Below are 17,357 nucleotides of genomic sequence, written 5' to 3'. Positions count from 1 at the left end.
ACAAATGAACTCCTTTCAATTGTAAGAAAGCCTTGCATGGCAAGATGATTCCTATGTAAGGGAAAGGAGAGACAAGAAGACTTGTCACAAGCAAAGAAATATTCAAAACAAAGGTATTTTACGTCTTACTTACACCGGGTGGTATCAGACGTCTCTCCTAGATGGTCACGTAGATGGTCACGTATGTTCTTTCAAAACAGCAGTCTGTGATGCAAAGCAAATCTCCATTGGCAAAGCCAGAGGCGGCAACTTCAATGTTCCGTTTGGCGTCTGGATTACAGGAGAGCTTACAAATTTATGTGTTGTTTTTATATCATATATAACTGTGTTTTGTGAGACATTTATTAAATGATTCTTAATCTTTATCCCACCTCTATCCTATATCTATAATATTATTTTTTATCTGAAATTAATTCTTCGCATCATTATTAATCATTTGTCATTACCAATATTAATATTCTAGCGAATTTAAACAGCCACATAGTTTATATTAAGCTGTAATAGCGCCACAGTTTTTAGCTAGCAACAGTTTTCTTTGTTAGAACTGTGCTCTCGAATTATCTTCCTAGGTATTATAAATGTAACTGTATTTTGTAATGTAATTTTTTATGTGTTTTGTGACACTTTTTTGTTTCGCAAAACAATTAACCAGAGCTATCAGGATGCGGTAATCATTCTAGTGAAAATTGCTACTGCGCTCATGTGTTCACACTTACTTTCAACTTGTAATACGAGCGGTAAACCCAACAAGAGCAAATACCCACGGTAATCACTTGCGCATAACTGTTAGCGCTTCACTCTAATCTAATCTAGCTCCTTAATAAAATAAATGGGGAAAATAGAGGAAACATTTTGTAAATGAAGCTATGGCTTATAAAATGTCTTTAGTTATTTCAGCAGAGGTATGAAGCACACATAACCTTGCTAGATTAAAAAAAAATAGAACAGGATACATCACTATATATGCATTTCTAAATTATTTGACATCTTGTTTTGTGACTTATCAAAAGAATGCATTTATGGCATTATAGCCTGGGTTCATGTATATGTGTATATATACTGTATATATTAAAGGATATAATTGCCCTCAACTCTCATGTAATCAACATTGCATCATCATCATCTTGCCACAATGGTGCTAGTACAATGAGAAAAATGAGTGGGTGGAGATTAAACTCAGAATATTCAGGCATTTGATTGTTTGAAGAACAGCATAAACTCCAGCATTAAATTAAGCTATATATATCTTTTAAAGAGAGTGGAAAGATTTTACCTAAATTGCAAGAGATGGATTGGAGAGATAAATTTCAGGAGGTAACAAAGACATGGAAAATAAAAAGGGTAGTGGTGGGAGAGGTTCTGATGAAGATCAATACAGATGAGAACAAAAGAGTAGTAGATGGGGGAAACATGTGAGAAAGGGAACTAGCAAGCTAGAGAAATAGTTGACCTGAATATATACCACTGAGGAAATATATTTCCATAGAAAAATATGCATAAATATATGTATTTATGAACAGCATAAATGTAAGTACTTCATCACAAACCTCTGCACTCCAACAGACCATCATATACTTTTCTCTCTTCCACACAGACCCTCCCACAACATCTACCTTCTCTCTAAGACCATCACATATCTGTCTACTCTTTCAGACAGATTATCACACATAAATCCCACATTGTTTGTAAAAAATAGTAAACATGGTGGGTCATGGCAGATATTACATGGGTAAAAAAATATCTTGGTTGGGGAATATCCTTGCACAGGTATTAAACTCAACCCAGAGCAGCTGTACCAGATACAATATATTGCCAAACATAAGTGGACACCCCTACTAATTATTGAGTTCATTTGTTTCAGCCACACCCATTGCTAACAGGTACATCAAATCCATCACATAGCCATGAAGTCTACAAAGAAAAACATTGGCAGAACAATGGGGCATACTAAAGAGTTCAGTGACTTTAAGGGTGGCACTGTCATAGGATGTCACTTGTGCCAAAAGTCAGTTCATAAAATTTCTGCCCTACTAGGTCTGTTCTGGTGAATTGTAAATCTTTTATTGAGAATTAATGAAATGGGTTTCATTGGCCAAGCAGTCGAACAAAAGCCTCACATCAATATGTGAAATGCCAAGTGTCTCTGCTCACTATTTCTTCACACATGCTACTATCACTTGCCCATTGGGTCAGACAAGTAGCACATGACATTTTTATCTCTAGGATACATCACCTGGTCAGTTAATCAGACAAGTAGCACATGACATTTTTATCTCTAGGATACATCACCTGGCCAGTTAATCAGACAAGTTGCACATGACGTTTTTATTTCCAAGATACATCACCTGGCCAGTTAATCAGACAAGTAGCACATGACGTTTTTATTTCCAAGATACATGACCTGCCCACTGAGTCAGACAAGTAGAACATTAATTTTTATCACCAAGATACATCACCTGCCCATTTATTTAGGGAAGTAGAACACGATAATTTTTATCACCAAAATACATAACCAGCCTATTGAGTCAGAAAAGAGAAAAGATAAAGCCTTATGATGCAGCACGTGGTTATAGAGACAAGCTATGTTCCATACACTAATCAAACTTTAATTAATCAATAGATATATGATAATTCTGATTATTTCCAATATATATGATAAATAAATATATTTTAAAAAAATGTTCAGTAGTAGAAAGGATAAACATAGGTCTATAGCCTTTGTATGCTCTCTATATTATTACATTTCCCTGCAAAACATCACATAGTGTGAAACAAAAGCACAGTGATATTTTCACAATTTTTAATATGTATTTTTATATTTACATTTATATTTTACCTTTATATATTTTAAACATATTAAAATGATTACTGTATACTGACAACATTCATTTCATTATATTTTCTGTAAAATATGGAAGGGCAAATGTGTTTATATTTGAATTTGAATGTTAGAACGAATGTTATTATAGAAATTCGATTTACATAATAGAATGTTAATAAGAAGGAATATTATTAAAAATTCTATTATCGAATATTATTTACAGCTTTAGTATGTCACTTTCTAATTTGAATGTCACATTCAAATTTGAATGTCACATTCAAATTCGAATATTACATTTAAAAAACACTATTAGACTAGAAATACTATTTCAAATTCGAATGTGACATTCAAATTCAAATGTAGCATTCAAATTCGAATAATACATTTATTAAACACAGTTGTAGACTAGAAATACTATTTTGAATGTTACATTCGAATTCAAATGTAGCATTCAAATTTTAATATTTCATTTCTTAAACACAGTTGTAGACTAGAAATATTATTTTGAATTCGAATGTTACATTCAAATTCAAATATTAGATTTTCGAAATTGAATGAATACATAGCTAAACATTTTATTATTCGAACAAATATTTTTGAATTTTATTGAAAAATTTGAAAACTAAAATTCGAAAATAGAATGTTAGAATGTTATATAAACATTCGAAATTCGATTTGAATGAATGAATGTATCAACATTTGTTTAAAATTTTGAAATTTTAGAAACATTCACACATCCCTACTTTCCATATTTAAAAATTGATGCCATATCTAAAGCAATCACTTGGCTTCTGTGACACAATATTGGGGCAGGAACAGACCAATTATTAGATGTTCTAAAGCTGTAATGTTAGGTTATGTGCTGAATGTTGAATGTGATCTAGACCAATGTATTAGCCGACATCTGACATCGCCTAAATGACAGTACACAGCTCATTTTTTGTCATGTATCAAATAAAACTATGATTACTGTGTTATCCAAAACAAGTCAGCACCATGTGTGCAGTGTTAATTTTGACGGCAAATTTCAATTTAGTCTTAGTTTTAGTCATTTGACTAAAATACCATTTTAGTTTTAGTCGTATTTTAGTCATCTGAATTGTTTTAGTTTTAGTCTAGTTTTAGTCGACTAAATCTTCAGTTTATATTAGTCGACTAAATCTCCAGTAGATTTTAGTTGACTAAAATCAAAGGGGTTTAGTTAAAGTGTAATGTATTATTTAAGCATTTCTCTATAATTTCCAAACTCATTATATACTCTAGGAGTAAACATAACACCTAAACATAACACCTGTTATTATTTATTGTATTAAGGTTTAAACATCCAGTACAGACACAGATTTAGAAACTATTAATTTTGACAGCAAATTTTGATTTAGTTTTAGTCATAGTCTGTTGACTAAAATGCCATTTAGTTTTAGTCATAGTCTGTTGACTAAAATGCCATTTAGTTTTAGTCATAGTCTGTTGACTAATATGCCATTTTAGTTTTAGTCGTATTTTAGTCATCAGAATTTCTTTAGTTTTATGCTCATTTTAGTCAAGTTTTAGTCGACGAAATTAACACTGCATGTGTGTCAATAATAGCATGAGTGATTTTATGTTTCATGTTTCTTTGAATATTTCTGCAATGTTTGCTAACTTTTAAAGAGAACGATATATTATGTTTATAAACAAACCCACCAGTATTGGTCTAGATCATAGTACATTCGATCAAATAAGACCAACACAGGAAGAAATGTATTGCTTTAAAAGAAAAAAAAAATATCATTTCAAAAACAATTGCATTTTTTTTTGTCAAGTTGCAATAGGTTTTTATTGTCTTTTTTAATTATTGCTTGATGAGTAGGATCTACAATATGTTAACAAACACCAGTTAATGGGTTAAGACAAAGATAAAAAAAAATCTAACATTTGTCAAACTACTAATTTGTTTTAACATGGTGACTAAACAGACTTTGATCCAAAGCCACCATGACCAAATTAGAGTGGTAATGAAAGCTACAGCAGGTCTTATCTCTGTTCCGCAGCTAATTTTTGAAGCAGCCGTTATAATCTTGAAAGTTTCCAATATTAGCTATGGTAAAAGCTTCACAGTGTGTTCAGTTTCTAACTTAATCATTGTCTTTTTTCTTTTTAGGCTTTCTAAACAGAGGGATCTGGTGCATTACAAAGGGAATGTTGTGACTGCCGCAAACCTTCTGGGCGAGGATGGCTCTGTATCCGGACATAGCACAATAATGCAAGGATGAATATACATTATGACTACTAGAACACTGTTCTGTAATTTGATTGCTTTCTAACACGTAAAAGTGCTCCACAATGAAATATTTTACTTAAAATAAACTAATAGCTTTCTCAACGTTGATGTTTCTTTATTGACAATACCTATCATATTATCTGTCTATGCACATTTATCATTATTCAGCCACAACAGATTCCAGTAACATTTTACAAATGTAACATGAAACACACAATACAGGACAATTACATATTACTTAATTGAATGTCATACCATAAAGTGACAGAAAACCCATGTTAGGCACCCATCATATACATCATATATATCAATTGTATCAGAAAGTACTACATTGCAATCTAAAACTATCATTTTGTTAGCAAAATGTGCATTGTTTGCAGTCCAGGGGCACACCCTACAAATAGAAAGGATAGTATTAATGATATCTCCCCTGCTGTTACCTATAAGAGCCATTTAGAAATCAGCCCCTGCACTGGTCAAGCAATCATTGTGTAGAATGTTGTAAGGTCACAGTTCCACAGGATGAATGTCCTCATTTTTAGAGTTAATTTACAGATAAAACAGATACTAAAATATATTAGAATTTTTTGTTTTTGTTTTATGCCCCTTTAATCATGTGATGAGCCAAATGTATTGTATATGAATATCTCAGTCCTTATACCTATACTGTATTTCACAGAATCTTTAAAAGTACAAGAAAAGAGATTTAACTATGACTCCATGGGGCCGATTTATCAATGTCTGTCCAACATGATACGCTGTAGCATATGCTGTCGGCATTTAACATTGCACAAGCAGTTCACCAGAATCGCTTGAGCAATGCCGCCCCCTGCAGATTTGGGCCAATCGGCAGCTTGGAGGGGGTGTCAATCAGCCTGATCATATAGGATTGGACGGATTGCAGACCGCAGCCTCAGAGGCAGCGGACCAGTTATGGAGCAGCAGACTTTAGACCGCTGTTTCCGGTGAGCCTGAAGGCTCACACGGAAACAGGGGTATCAAGCTCCATTCAGAGCTTGATAATTCGGCCCCCTAATGTGAATAAACTTTTCATCCTGTTACATGCCCTACAATGTCAATGATACTCTTACTTTAATAGAGTCTCTATTCACTAAACTAATTGGGAGCAACACATATGGTACAATTCATTAATACTTATTTGCAAATGATACAAAAAAGCAACCAAACCTGTGTTATGCTGTGATTTGTTAAAGCATTTAGGAACAAACTATAAATACAGTCACATCCTCAAACAACATAAAAATAGTTGAAATATAGGTAACAGGTTTTTACTCAAACAAGGGCAATACTGCTAAGGAAAAATGTTCCCATTTTCTTCTTGGAAGGTAATTTATCAATTCTGTCTAGAAGTGACCTGGAGTGATGAACATCCTTTATAGAGCTGGGATACTGAAGAGTTTTAAAAAAACATCAAAATGAATGTAGCTCAAACCTTTCCATAAATGAAAGAAAAGAAATATCAGCCTATTAGAAAGGTTCTACTGTACAATACAATTCCTAATTAAACTGGCATCTTTTCATTAAGCATAAAAGTATGTAATATTCCTTTGGCATTCTGCTTAAACTGTTCAACCATTGCTATAAAATTCTAACGGTTTAACCAGTAGAGGTTGGTAAAGTTTTAAGTTGGTGAGGAAGAAATCTCAACTTCTTTTCCAGACTTTGCCTACTTGACTAAAGATTTGTTCTAGGCTTGGAAACTGATATAAAAGATTCATAAACACATATTATTCTCTTACAAGACACAGAAATAATAGATTTTATCATTTAGTCAACACTTTTATTATGATTCAGACTATGGGGCCAAATTATCAAGCTCCGAAAGGAGCTTGATGCCCCTGTTTCTGCGCGAGCCTTCAGGCTCGCCGGAAACAGCAGTTATGAAGCAGCTGTCTAAAGACTGTTGCTCCATAACTTGTCTGCCTGCTCTGAGGCTATGGACATCAATCTGCTCGCTCGTATATGATCGGGCTGATTGACACCCCCTGCTAGCTGCCGATTGGCAGCGAATTCTGCAGGGGGCGACATTGCACAAGCAGGTCACAAGAACTGCTTGTGGAATGATAAATGCTGACAGCATTTATCAATGTGCAGCGGACATTATACCCTACATGATATCATGTTCGCTCACACTGTCATAAATCGTCCAATATAATGTTTTTCAGGTATTTCTGACTGCAGTAAATGCAAATCTATAAATAAATTAACGGCTAGATTACTTGCGTTAGGCTTAAAAAGCAGCGTTGGCCAGTCCCAACGCTTCTTTTTAACACCCGCTGGTATTACGAGTCTTGAAATGACAGGCTCACCGCTCACATTTTTGGCCAGACTCGGAAATACCGCAAATCCACTTACATCAATTGCGTATCCTATGTTTTCAATGGGACTTGCATAGCGCCGGTATTGAGAGTCTGCCAAAAAGTGAGCGGTAAACCCTCTCCTGTCAAGCCTGGTACCGCATTTTAAAGTCAGTAGTTAAGAGTTTTACACTACAACGTTGTTGCATAAAACTCTTAACTAAAGTGCTAAAAGTACACTAACACCCATAAACTACCTATTAACCCCTAAACCGAGGCCCCCCCCCACATCGCAAACACTAAAATATTTTTTTTAACCCCTAATCTGCCGTACCGGACATCGCCACCACTATAATAAATATATTAACCCCTAAACCGCCGCACTCCAGCATTGCAAACAATAGTTAAATATTATTAATCCCTAATCTGCCATCCCTAACATCGCCGCCACCTACCTACATTTATTAACCCCTAATCTTCCGCCCCCAACGTCGCCACCACTATAATAAAGTTATTAACCCCTAAACCTAAGTCTAACCCTAACCCTAACCCCCCCTAACTTAAATATAATTACAATAAATCTAAATAAAATTACTACAATTAACTAAATTATTCCTATTTAAAACTAAATACTTACCTATAAAATAAACCCTAAGCTAGCTACAATATAACTAATAGTAACATTGTAGCTATCTTAGGGTTTATTTTTATTTTACAGGCAACTTTGTATTTATTTTAACTAGGTACAATAGTTATTAAATAGTTATTAACTATTTAATAACTACCTAGTTAAAATAAAGACAAATTTACCTGTAAAATAAAACCTAACCTAAGTTACAATTACACCTAACACTACACTATAATTAAATAAATTAAATACAATTAATTACAATTAAATAAATTTATCACTAAATAAATAAAACCCCACTAAATTACAGAAAATAATTACAAGATTTTTAAACTAATTACACCTAATCTAATCCCCCTAACAAAATAATAAAGCCCCCAAAATAAAAAAGCCCTACCCTACACTAAATTACAAATAGCCCTTAAAAGGGCCTTTTGCGCTGCATTGCCCCAAAGTAATCAGCTCTTTTACCTGCAAAAAAAGTACAAATCCCCCCAACATTAAAACCCACCACCCACACAACCAACCCTACTCTAAAACCCACCCAATCCCCCCTTAAAAAACTAACACTAACCCCCTGAAGATTACCCTACCGTGAGACGTCTTCACCCAACCGGGCCGAAGTCCTCAACGAATCCGGGAGAAGTCTTCATCCAACCGGGCAGAAGTGGTCCTCCAGACGGGCAGAAGTCTTCATCCAGACAGCATCTTCTATCTTCATCCATCCGGCGAGGAACGAGTCCATCTTCAAGACATCCGACGTGGAGCATCCTCTTCAAACGACGGCCGATGACTAAATGAAGGTTCCTTTAAGTGACGTCATCCAAGATGGCGTACCTTCAATTCCGATTGGCGGATAGAATTCTATCAGCCAATCAGAATTAAGGTAGAAAAAAATCCTATTGGCTGATGCAATCAGCCAATAGGATTGAACTTCAATCCTATTGGCTGATCCAATCAGCCAATAGGATTGAGCTGGCATTCTATTGGCTGTTCCAATCAGCCAATAGAATGCCAGTTCAATCCTATTGGCTGATTGCATCAGCCAATAGGATTTTTTCTACCTTAATTCTGATTGACTGATAGAATTCTATCAGCCAATCGGAATTGAAGGGACGCCAACTTGGATGACGTCATTTAAAGGAACCTTCATTCAGTCGTCGGCCGTCGTTTGATGAGGATGCTCCGCGTTGGATGTCTTGAAGATGGACCCGCGCCGGATGGATGAAGATAGATGCCGTCTGGATGAAGACTTCTGCCCATCTGGAGGACCTCTTCTGCCTGGTTCCCTTTAAATCTCTTAACTCCTATGTTGTCTTATATAGAATGACATACAATATATATATATATATATATATATATATATATATGTTTATGTGTTTGTACATATGTATTTATATGTGTATTTATGTATTTACATACATATGTACACATATGAACACATAAATACATATGTATGTATGTGTATATATATATATATATATATATATAAATATAAGTAAATTGGAGCCATTAGCAGTCAGTAGAGGAAAACGTGTAAGAGCATATTTATACAATATTTATATTTAATAAAATTCTGTAATTTCTGTAAAATAGTTTATTGTCATCCATACCCATAAAAAAATACTTAATCACAGAAAAACAGGCCCCACCCAACCAGAAAACATGGAGAGGTTTTTCATCAAGTGTACAGTCTGGGACACTTTGCTTTTGCCACTAAACCCCTTCTGTTCTGAAACTCTATAGTAAGTAAACAATCTCTTACAATAATCAAGCTAAATCTTTCTGGTAATTGCCTAACCCCTTCCTAAAGAAATTCTTCTAAATTATAAAAGACACAGAGCTGGAAACAGACACGTGCCACTTCTTCAGCTGGCATAAATAAAAGCAAAGTTTTCCTGTGATCAGATAACATTTTAATAGGAACATCTTTAATACTGAATTCCCTGACTATCTTCTCTAAAATCACATGTTGGGGAGGAGGATAAAGCAAAGGGTTTAGATAAAATGACTTTTAACAATTTACATCTATAAACAACAGAACTGTCAGAATATACTATAAAATCTCTCAACATGCAATCATCTGGCTGAAGCGCTGCTTTTAAAATAAAAGCCAAATATTTAAACTTAAAAAAAAATATCTTAATATAAGGAACGTTTTTTAAATCTTTCTATCCTAAACCCCTATAAAAAAGAAAATATTCTTTAATAATTTGCCTTAACCGTAAAACAGTTGGGAATAAAAAAAAACCATCTACCAATTTATATCAACCTTCCTTTGTAAAATAAATGTCTAAAATCTTAATCTTACCATAAAGAACCTTCAATGCAGTATACAATAAACTCACATACTTTCCATGCAACATACACTCAGGTTTATCAGCATTCATCTTGAATCTAGACATCTTACTAAACCACCTAACCATACAGATACACCGTGACCACATAACATAGTCACACCATCATCTAATTGATTTTCCTCATGCAACTCACACAACAAAGGCTCAATTACACTAAATAAAATGGGAGGCAGAGGACACCCTTGTTTAACTCCAGATAAAATCTTTATTTTCTCAGTAAAAACACCATTCACAGTCCCCACACTAGTACTATTATTATACAATAACTTAATTTGTTCACACACTCTCTCAGGCATACCCATTCTCATTAACACTTTAAATAAAAAAATCATGAGAGCTATCTCAAATTGTATCGAAATGCTTGCTAAATAGTTTTTATTCTCCAAAGCCTTTAAAACACAATCTCTTAAAATACATACATTTTGGCAAAATACTCTTTCCTGGAACATACTTGATTAGGGCCAATTACCTTCTTAATATCATTTTTAAGTTTGGTTGCAAAAATATTTGCATAAATTTTATAAGTATTAAGTAAAGTAATAGGACGCCAATGAGCGAAATACTCCCTTTCACCCTTCTTATACAATAACACTACAACCCCTGCTTCCAGGAAGAAGGAGAAATCAAATGATTCATACAACAATTAAATAAAACCATTAAATCTTCTTTGAAAATATTTCAAAAGTCAGCTAAAATTTAGCTAGTAAGCCATCCAAACCAGGTGTCTTAGAACATTTAAAACTCTTAATAATTCCTAAAATGTTTACTTTGCTAAAATCACAAGATACAAATTCCTGGTAGAGATAAGAGATAAAAAAAATATTCTTCTTGAGAAACATCAGTTTTCTTAAAGTAGTATAAATTTGAAACAAAAATCAAACGTTTTCCTTTCCTTAAAATACTATTCATTTTTATTTATTTATGTTTACTGACAATTTTCTTAAAAAAATATGTAGAACATTTCTCATAGTTTTTTCTAAAATCTGAACTTTAGAATTAAAAATAAGAGTACTACCTTACGCCTAGATCACTAGTCTTGCGTTAGCCTTAAAAAGCAGTGTTGAGAGGTCCCAACGATGCTTTTTAACGCCCGCTGGTATTACGAGTCTGGCAGGTACAGGTGTACCGCTCACTTTTCTTCCACAACTCGAGGCTACCGCAAATCCCCTTACGTCAATTGCTTATACTATTTTTTTAATGGGAATTGCCTAACGCAGGTATTACGAGTCTTGGAAGAAGTGAGCGGTAGACCCTCTCCTGTCAAGACTCCTACCGCATTTAAAGTCAGTAGTTAAGAGTTTTATGGGCTAACGCCGGAACATAAAGCTCTTAACTAAAGTGCTACAAAGTACACTAACACCCATAAACTACCTATTAACCCCTAAACCGAGGCCCCCCACATCACAAACACTATAATAAGTTTTTTTAACACCTAATCTGCCGACCGGACATCGCCGCCACCTATATTATACCTATGAATCCCTAATCTGCTGCACCTAACATCGCCGACACTTACATTATATTTATTAATCCCTAATCTGCCGCCCCCAACGTCGCCGCCAACTACCTAAAATTATTAAACCCTAATCTGCCAAACGGACATCGCCGCCACTTTAATAAATGTATTAACCCCTAAAACACTGCACTCCCACCTCGCAAACACTAGTTACATTTTATTAACCCCTAATCTACCCCCCAACGTCGCCAACACCTACCTACAATTATTAACCCCTAATCTTCCGACCCCAGCGTCGCCGCTACTATAATAAAGTTATTAACCCCTAAACCTAAGTCTAACCCTAACCCCCCTAACAAATATAATTTAAATTAAACTAAATTAATTTAACATAATTAAATAAATTATCCTTTTAAAACTAAATACTTTCCGATAAAATAAACCCTAAGCTAGCTACAATATAACTAATAGTTACATTGTAGCTATTTTAGGATTTATTTTTATTTTACAGGCAACTTTGTATTTATTTTAACTAGGTACAATAGTTATTAAATAGTTATTAACTATTTAATAACTACCTAGCTAAAATAAGTACAAAATTACCTGTAAAATAAATCCTAACCTAAGTTACAATTACACCTAATACTACACTATTATTAAACTAATTACCTAAACTACCTACAATTAATTACAATTAAATGAAATAAACTAAATTACTAACCCCCCCCCACTAAATTACAGAAAAAAACAAGAATTACAAGAATTTTAAACTAATTACAACTAATCTATGCCCCCTAATAAAATAAAAAAGCCCCCCAAAATAATACAATTTCCCTACCCCATACTAAATTACAAATAACCCTTAAAAGGGCCTTTTGCGGGGTATTGCCCCAAAGTAATCAGCTCTTTTACCTGTAAAAAAAAGAATACAATACCCCCCCAACATTACAACCCACCACCCACACACCCCTACTCTAAAACCCACCCAATCCCCCCTTAAAAAAACCTAACACTAACCCCCTGAAGATCACCCTACCATGAGCCGTCTTCACCCAGCCGGGCACAAGTGGTCCTCCAGAGGGTCCGAAGTCTTCATCCGATCGGGGCAGAAGAGGTCCTCCAGACGGCAGAAGGCTTCATCCAGACGGCATCTTGTATCTTCATCATTCCGCAGCGGAGCGGGTCCATCTTCAATCCAGCCGACGTGGAGCCATCCTTTTCAAGCGAAGTCCTAACAAAGAATGAAGGTTCCTTTAAATGATGTCATCCAAGATGGCGTCTCTTGAATTCCGATTGGCTGATAGAATTCTATGAGCCAATCGGAATTAAGGTAGGAAAAATCCTATTGGCTGATGTAATCAGCCAATCGGATTGACCTCGCATTCTATTGGCTGTTCCAATCAGCCAATAGAATACAAGGTCAATCCTATTGGCTGATTGGATCAGCCAATCGGATTGAACTTCAATCCGATTGGCTAATTACATAGGATTACATAGGATTCTATCAGCCAATCGGAATTCAAGGGATGCCATCTTGGATGACGTAATTTAAAGGAACCTTCATTCTTCGTTAGGACTTCATTTGAAGAGGATGGCTCCGCGTCGGCTGGATTGAAGATGGACCCGCTCCACTCTGGATGGATGAAGATACAAGATGCAATCTGGATGAAGCCGTCTGGAGGAACTCTTCTGCCCCGATCGGATGAAGACTTCGGACCCTCTGGAGGACCACTTGTGCCCGGCTCGGTGAAGACGGCTCAAGGTAGGGTGATCTTCAGGGGGATAGTGTTAGTTTTTTTTTAAGGGGGGATTGGGTGGGTTTTAGAGTAGGGGTGTGTGGGTGGTGGGTTGTAATGTTGGGGGGTATTGTATTCTTTTTTTTACAGGTAAAAGAGCTAATTACTTTGGGGCAATGCCCCGCAAAGGGCCCTTTTAAGGGCTATTTGTAATTTAGTATAGGGTAGGGAAATTTTATTATTTTTGGGGGCTTTTTTATTTTATTAGGGGGATTAGATTAGGTGTAATTAGTTTAAAATTCTTGTAATTCTTTTTTTTCCCTGTAATTTAGTGTTTTTTTTTCGTAATTTAGTTTATTTCATTTAATTGTAATTAATTGTTTAGGTAATTAGTTTAATGATAGTGTAGTGTTAGGTGTAATTGTAACTTAGGTTAGAATTTATTTTACAGGTAATTTTGTACTAATTTTAGCTAGGTAGTTATTAAATAGTTAAAATAAATACCTAGTTAAAATAAATACAAAGTTGCCTGTAAAATAAAAATAAATCCTAAGATAGCTACAATGTAACTATTAGTTATATTGTAGCTAGCTTAGGGTTTATTTTATCGGTAAGTATTTAGTTTTAAATAGGATTAATTTATTTAATTATGTTAAATTAATTTTGTTTAATTTAAATTATATTTAAGTTAGGAGGGGTTAGGGTTAGGGTTAGGTTTAGGGGTTAATAACTTTATTATAAATGTTGGGGGTGTTTGGGGCAGCAGATTAGGGGTTCATAAGTATAATGTAAGTGGCAGCGGGGTCTGGAGTAGCAGATTAGGGGTTAATAATATAATGCAGGGGTCGGCGATGTCGGGGGTGGCAGATTAGGGATTCATAGGTATAATATAGGTGGCGGCGATGTCCGGTCGGCAGATTAGGTGTTAAAAAAACTTATTATAGTGTTTCAGCCCGCTCAGCCCCATTGTTCCCTATGGGGAAATCGTTTAGCCAGCTCACAGCTGAATTAAGCAACGCTGGTATCGAGGTGAGATGTGGAGCTAAATTTTGCTCAACGCTCACCTTTCTGAGGCTAACGCCGGCTTGCAGAAGACTCGTAATACCAGCGTTGTCTTAAGTGAGCGGTGAGAAAAAAAGGCTTGTTAGCACTGCACAGCCTTACCAACAAAATTCGTGATCAAGCCGTTAATTTCTTAACATTTGAGCAATCTCCTTCACAGCTCTAAAATCTTTTTCCACTTCTATACCACTTGCTCTTAATTTAAAAAGCATCTGCTGTCTCATTTCTAATTCATAATAAAAACACTTTCTTTTTTCGTTTCCCTTCTCTAATAAAAATTCACGCACCGTAACCTTCAATCAATCCTACCCTGTATACACAACCATTTTATCCCTTTCCATATGGCACACCACGTATCTTTACAAACCTTTCCTTTAAACATTTATCTTCAAGTAAACACACATTCAACTTCCAATGCATGTTTTTCTTAACTTTAATTCCACCTAAAACGCACACACATTCAAGCAACCTATGATCTGAGAAAACATTTTTTACTACTGTCACACTCTGGATGTAAAACCCTCCTTTTCCCCATAATAAGAGCAGTATTCTGAAATCTTCTAAAATTCTCTTTAAAACACTTGCAGACCCATCTGCCATATTCTGAGTGCTAAAACCAACCTCTTTTCCCCCCAGGTAAAACATAATTAAAATCCCCACCCAAAACAGTTTCAGATCCTACTAAAAATAAACTAAAAATCTTAAAAATTTTCTTTCTCTCCTACTTATCTCTTAGTGCATAAACATTAATACACTTAATCATAACATCATTACAAATAACCTTAACTATTAAAACTCTACCGGAAAAATTTCTTTAGAACTAAGAACATTAATAATTGAATCTTTAAATAAATTACCAACACCAACACATTTATTATCATTGCCACACAACCACTGAAGGACCTTTCTGTCAACATACTTCAAAATCATCATCATTTTATTGACTATCAATACCACATTCTTGTAGAAAAAATAGAATTTGATAGGCTATTAGACTAGATGTAATTCTTTTTTATTTATTTTTGACAATATGTTTTTTTTACTTTTTGTAATTTAGTGTTTGTTTTTTTGTAACTTAGTGTTTGTTTTTTCTGTAATTTAGTAATTTGCAATAAGGTTTAAAATAGTATATTTAAATAATTTGAGTAGGGTTAGGGTTTTTAATATGTAATTAAGTTAATTTAAATGGTAGTTTAATTTAATTGTAGTATAATAGTTAGGGTTGGTTAATTAATAGTTTATTATGGTTTATTTTAATTCTACAGGTAATTTTAAATTTATTTGAAGATTGGGATGTTGTAATTTTAATTTAAAGTTAGTGGGTTGTTAGGTTTAGGGGTTAAAAGCTTATTTTTTTTGGCGATGTGGGGGGCTGACGGTTTAGTGGTAATTAGGTTTAGTTAGTGGTAGTGATGTGGGAGGCCAGAGGTTTAGGGGTTAATACATTTATTTAGGTTGCGGTGGTGTCGGTGAGAAGCAGGATAGGGCTTAATACGTTTATTTAGGTCGCTGCCGGGTCGGGGAGCAGTGGGATAGGAGTTAATACATTTATTTAGGTTGCGGTGGGGTTGGGGAGTGGCTGGATAGAGGTTAATAACTCTATTTAGGTTGCGGTGGGGTCGGGGAGCAGCGGGATAGGGGTTATACATTTTAGTATAGCGGCGGCGTTTAGTGACAGGGTATAAATAAAGTTTGAAAAAAGCCAAATAGACGCAAGATGGATGACTGCTAGTTAACAACAGTCCGATGCTCATCACCCCGTACTTGGTGTGCGTCTTTTTCCCGGCTTTTTTCATAAATAAGGAGAGCATATTGAGATACGTGGCTGCAATGTTAGGCGAGCAAATTGGTGCCGGGGAATGCAACAAAGTTGAGGCTTTGATAAATATCCCCCAGTGTACGGGAATGGAAAAACATAATTTATGCTTACCTGATAAATTTATTTCTCTTGTAGTGTATCCAGTCCACGGATCATCCATTACTTATGGGATACATTCTCCTTCCCAACAGGAAGCTGCAAGAGTCCACCCACAGCAAAGCTGCTATATAGCTCCTCCCCTAACTGCCATTACCAGTCATTCGACCGAAAACATGCAGAGAAAGGAAAACCATAGGGTGCAGTGGTGACTGTAGTTTAATGGAAAAATTACCTGCCTTAAAGTGACAGGGCGGGCCGTGGACTGGATACACTACAAGAGAAATAAATTTATCAGGTAAGCATAAATTATGTTTTCTCTTGTTAAGTGTATCCAGTCCACGGATCATCCATTACTTATGGGATACCAATACCAAAGCTAAAGTACACGGATGATGGGAGGGACAAGGCAGGTACTTAAACGGAAGTTACCACTGCCTGTAAAAAACCCTTTCTCCCAAAAATAGCCTCCGAAGAAGCAAGGTATCAAATTTGTTAAATTTGAAAAAGTATGAAACGCAGACCAAGACTCCCTCTTGTAATCTGTTCAACAGAAGCCACATTTAAAAAAGGCCCAAGTGAAAACCACAGCTCTAGTAGAATGAGCTGTAATCCCTTCAGGAGGCTGCTGTCCAGCAGTCTCATAAGCTAAATGAATTATGCTTTTTAACCAAAAAGACAGAGAGGTTGCTGAAGTCCTTTGACCTCTCCTCTGTCCAGAATAGACAACAAACAAGGTGAATGTTTGATTAAAATCTGTAGTAGCTTGTAAGTAAAACTTTAAAACACGAACCACGTCCA

At 35.2% G+C, this 17,357-nt stretch overlaps 1 protein-coding gene across 1 annotated transcript in view; it reads left to right on the top strand.

Annotated features, from left to right (window-relative positions):
- The window catches only part of MYO18B (myosin XVIIIB), a 1,229,288-nt gene extending 1,224,105 nt beyond the window's left edge, over nucleotides 1–5,183 (top strand). The window contains exon 44 of the mRNA XM_053702090.1: nucleotides 4,962–5,183. The gene's annotated coding sequence lies outside the window, so the exon portion shown is untranslated. The remainder of the gene's footprint in view (nucleotides 1–4,961) is intronic.
- The last annotated feature ends 12,174 nt before the right edge of the window (nucleotides 5,184–17,357 follow it).

The sequence above is a fragment of the Bombina bombina genome, chromosome 2 (assembly GCF_027579735.1).
Source record: "Bombina bombina isolate aBomBom1 chromosome 2, aBomBom1.pri, whole genome shotgun sequence".
Lineage (NCBI taxonomy): Eukaryota > Metazoa > Chordata > Amphibia > Anura > Bombinatoridae > Bombina > Bombina bombina.
This window is presented reverse-complemented; position numbering and strand designations above follow the sequence as displayed.